Genomic DNA, 5,000 nt, shown 5'->3' on the forward strand with positions numbered 1-5,000 from the left:
GTAGTGGGAGGTGTAGTGGTAGTGTAGTGGAGTGTTGTAGTGTAGTGTGTGGAGGTAGTGTAGTGTAGTGGAGGCTTAGTGTAGTGTAGTGGAGGCAGTGGAGAGTGGAGTGGTAGTGTGGTGGAGGCTGTAGTGTAGTAGTAGTGGAGGCTGTAGGTATGTGTAGTGGAGGCTGTAGTGTATTGGAGGCTGTAGTGTAGTGTAGTGGAGGCTGTGAGTGTGTGTAGTGGAGGCTGTAGTGTAGTGTAGTGGAGGCTGTAGTGTAGTGGAGGAGGCTGTAGTGTAGTTTAGTGGAGGCTGTATGTAGTGTAGTGGAGGCTGCTGGGTAGTGTAGTGGAGGCTGTAGTGTAGTGGAGTGGAGGCTGTAGTGGGTAGTTTAGTGGAGGCTAGTAGTGTAGTGTAGTGGAGGCTGTAGTGTAGTGTAGTGGAGGCTGTAGTGTGGTGTAGTGGAGGCTGTGAGAGGAGTGGAGGCTGTAGTGTAGTGTAGTGAGGCTGTAGTGTAGGTGGAGTGGAGGCTGTAGTGTAGTGTAGTGGAGGCTGTAGTGTAGTGTAGTGGAGGCTGTGTGAGGTGTGTAGTGGAGGCTGTATTGTGTAGTGGAGGCTGTAGTGTAGTGTAGTGGAGGCTGTAGTGGCGGAGTGGAGGTGTGAGTGTGAGTGTAGTGGAGGCTGTAGTGTAGTGTAGTGGAGGCTGTAGTGTAGTGGAGGCTGTAGTGTAGTGCAGGGAGGCTGTAGTGTAGTGTAGTGGAGGCTGTAGTGTAGTAGTGGAGGCTGTAGTGTAGTGTAGTGGAGGCTGTAGTGTAGTGTAGTGGAGGAGGCTGTAGTGTAGTGGAGGCTGTAGTGTAGTGTAGCGGAGGCTGTAGTGTAGTGTGTGGTGGAGGCTGTAAGTGTGTGTAGTGGAGGCTGTAGTGTAGTGTAGTGGAGGCTGTAGTGTAGTGGAGGCTGTAGTGTAGTGTGAGTGGAGGCTGTAGTGTAGTGTAGTGGAGGCTGTAGTGTAGTGGAGTGGAGGCTGTAGTGTAGTGTAGTGAGGCTGTAGTGTAGTGGAGGCTGTAGTGTAGTGTGAAGTGGAGGCTGTAAGGTATTGGAGGCTGTAGTGTGTAGTGTAGTGGAGGCTGTAGTGTAGTGTAGTGGAGGCTGTAGTGTAGTGTAGTGTGAGGCTGTAGTGTAGTGTAGTGTGGAGGCTGTAGTGTAGTGTAGTGGAGGCTGTAGTGTAGTGTAGTGGGAGGCTGTAGTGTAGTGGAGGCTGTAGTGTAGTGTAGTGGAGGCTGTAGTGTAGTGTAGTGGAGGCTGTAGTGTAGTGTAGTGGAGGCTGTAGTGTAGTGTAGGCTGTAGTGTAGTGGAGGCTGTAGTGTAGTGTAGTGGAGGCTGTAGTGTAGTGTAGTGGAGATACTATATCGTAGTGGCTGGTGACCCGGTAGTGTACTATCTTGTACAGTGACAGTGCAGTGCAGTGTAAATGTCTGGTATTGTATTGTACTTTCCTCTCTGCACAAGTATATTCCATAATAGTCCGCCAAAAATAGAGATAAAGGGGGGAGAGAAGCCTGAGTCCCTGGTCCCTGCCCGTCTTCAGAAAAACGTCTGAAACCCTGCCTCTACAAAGACTATCTGAGTCCCTGCCCGTCTTCAGAAAAACGTCTGAAACCCTGCCTCTACAAAGACTATCTGAGTCCCTGCCCGTCTTCAGAAAACGTCTGAAACCCTGCCTCTACAAAGACTATCTGAGTCCCTGCCCGTCTTCAGAAAACGTCGAAACCCCTGGCTCTACAAAGACTATCTGAGTCCCTGCCCGCTTCAGAAAAACGTCTGGAAACCCTGCACTCTACAAAGACGATTCGAGTCCCTGCCCGTCTTCAGAAAACGTCTGAAACCCCTGGCTCTACAAAGACTATCTGAGTCCCTGCCCGTCTTCAGAAAACGTCCCCAAACCCTGCAGCTCTACAAAGACTATCTGAGTCCCTGCCCGTCTTCAGAAAACGTCTGAAACCCTGCCTCTACAAACACTATCTGAGTCCCTGCCCGTCTTCAGAAAACGTCTGAAACCCCGGTGCCTCTACAAAGACTATCTGGAGTCCCTGCCCGTCTTCAGAAAACGTCTGAAACCCTGCCTCTACAAAGACAGCCTCTGAGTCCTGCCCGTCTTCAGAAACGTCTGAAACCCTGCCTCTACAAAGACTATCACGAGTCCCTGCCCGTCTTCAGAAAACGTCTGAAACCCTGCCTCTACAAAGACTATCTGAGTCCCTGCCCGTCTTCAGAAAACGTCTGAAACCCTGCCTCTACAAAGACTATCTGAGTCCCTGCCCGTCTTCAGAAAACGTCTGAAACCCTGCCTCTACAAAGACTATCTGAGTCCCTGCCCGTCTTCAGAAAACGTCTGAAACCCTGCCTCTACAAACACTATATTAAATTAATCCCCCCGACACACACACACATAAAAAGGAACAAAAGAAGTTCCTACTAGCACTGACTTTGCTGATAACTACTTTATTGAGATGAAGTAACTGTAAGTGGCTCTGGATAAGAGCGTCTGTTATATGACTAACATGTCAATGTAGAGAGACGACAAGAGAGACGACAAGTGAGTGTAGAGTATGAGAGCAACAAGAGGACAGGAAAAGAGAGGAGATGAGAGGAGAGGGGGAGGAGGAGATCAGAGGAAAAGAGGAGAGCAGAGCAGAGAAGTGGGGGAGGAGGAGAGGAAAGGAAAGGAGAGGAAAGGAGGGGAGAGGAAAGGAGAGGAGAGGAGAGGAGAGGAGAGGAGAGGAGAGGAGAAGAGGGGAGAGGGAGAGGAGAGGAGAAGAGGAGAGGGGAGGGGAGAGGAGAGGAGAGGAGAGGAGAGGAGAGGAGAGGAGAGGAGAGGAGAGGAGAGGAGAGGAGAGGAGAGGAGAGGAGAGGAGAGGAGAGGAGAGGAGGAGAGGGGAGGGGAGGGGGAGGGAGAGGAGAGGAGAGGAGAGGAGAGGAGAGGGGAGGGGAGGGAGGGAGGGAGGAATGTCCTACCATCTCCTATGATTGCCAGTATAGCCAGGTCCACCTGTCGTTTCCAGTGGGACCCTTTCTGCAGAGCGATGCCATAGCCAGTGGTGGCAAAGATGTACCCACTGCCGATGGTGACCAGCTTACAGCCATCGTCTCTGCCAGCTGCGTAGTTCAACACAGCAGCATCATAGATGAAGGCATCCAGTTTACTGTAGCAAAACAGGTCACATAAAGTCAGTCTCCTAACAAAGTTTTTCTCTGTAACAAAAGACACAAAGAGGAAATATAAACTCAGTTTACTGTAACAACACACACAGAGAAACTATCAACTCAGTTTACCTTATTAACACACACACAGAGGAAATTGAGTTCTTCTGCTCACTAAATGTGCAGAACATGAGGGAGTTGGCAGTTATAAACTCTAATGGAGTTCTTCTGCTCACTAAATGTGCAGAACATGAGGGAGTTGGCAGTTATAAACTCTAATGGAGTTCTTCTGCTCACTAAATGTGCAGAACATGAGGGAGTTGGCAGTTAGAAACTCTAATGGAATTCTTCTGCTCACTAAATGTGCAGAACATGAGGGAGTTGGCAGTTAGAAACTCTAATGGAGTTCTTCTGCTCACTAAATGTGCAGAACATGAGGGGAGTTGGCAGTTAGAATCTATTGTGGAGTTCTTCTGCTCACTAAATGTGCAGAAGACGAGGGAGTTGGCAGTTAGAAACTCTAATGGAGTTCTTCTGCTCACTAAATGTGCAGAACATGAGGGAGTTGGCAGTTAGAATCTATAATGGAGTTCTTCTGCTCACTAAATGTGCAGAACATGAGGGAGTTGGCAGTTAGAAACTGTAATGGAGTTCTTCTGCTCACTAAATGTGCAGAACATGAGGGAGTTGGCAGTTAGAAACTAATGGAGTTCTTCTGCTCACTAAATGTGCAGAACACGAGGGAGTTGGCAGTTAGAAACTCTAAGGGAGTTCTTCTGCTCACTAAATGTGCAGAACATGAGGGAGTTGGCAGTTAGAATCTATAATGGAGTTCTTCTGCTCACTAAATGTGCAGAACATGAGGGAGTTGGCAGTTAGAAACTCTAAGGGAGTTCTTCTGCTCACTAAATGTGCAGAACATGAGGGAGTTGGCAGTTAGAAACTCTAAGGGAGTTCTTCTGCTCACTAAATGTGCAGAACATGAGGGAGTTGGCAGTTAGAATCTATAAGGGAGTTCTTCTGCTCACTAAATGTGCAGAACATGAGGTGGAGTTGGCAGTTAGAAACTCTAATGGAGTTCTTCTGCTCACTAAATGTGCAGAACATGAGGGAGTTGGCAGTTAGAAACTCTAAGGGAGTTATTCTGCTCACTAAATGTGCAGAACATGACGCTACCAAGGCGGCCTATACCCCCTTCACTCCAAAGATGGGCAAAGGCTAATGAAGCATGACGAATCAATCCAATCCAGGTGGAAAGAGCACTTCGAGGAGCTCCTCAGCAGAAGCACAACAGTTGATATTGATGAGATTCCAGCTGAAATCCTGAAGGAAGCGGGTGCTCCTACAACACACACATGTCCTGCTCCTGAAGATCTGGGATCAGGAAGAAATCCCTGCAGAACTCAGGGATGCCCTAAGCAGACTGCGGGAACTACATGTCTCTCCTGTCCACCACCAGGAAAACACTGACCCGCATACTGGCCGACCGACTTCTTCCCCTGTCAGAAGAAATCCTCCCAGAATCTCAGCATGGCTTTTCCCCCAACCAGAGGACAGGATCTTCACAGCACGACAACTGCAGGAAAAATGCCAGGAGCAAAATCAACCACTGGTACATGGCCTTTATTGACATGAGCCTCTGGAGTGACTCTGTGAACCATCGTGCCTTCTGGCTGATTCTGTCAAAAACCGTCTGCCCTGACAAATTCACCAGAATACTGCGACTGCTGCGTGATGACATGTCAGCTCAGTAACAGTGGCTCTGAAACGGAACCCTTCAAGGGGGACACCAGAGTTAAACAGGGCTGTTTCATTAC

General features: G+C 48.9%; 1 pseudogene; it reads right to left on the bottom strand.

The window, feature by feature from the left end:
- Positions 1–2,997: 2,997 nt before the first annotated feature.
- The window catches only part of LOC123481282, a 60,483-nt pseudogene continuing 58,480 nt past the window's right edge, over positions 2,998–5,000 (bottom strand).

The sequence above is a fragment of the Coregonus clupeaformis genome, unplaced genomic scaffold (genome assembly GCF_020615455.1).
Source record: "Coregonus clupeaformis isolate EN_2021a unplaced genomic scaffold, ASM2061545v1 scaf2016, whole genome shotgun sequence".
Taxonomy (NCBI): domain Eukaryota; kingdom Metazoa; phylum Chordata; class Actinopteri; order Salmoniformes; family Salmonidae; genus Coregonus; species Coregonus clupeaformis.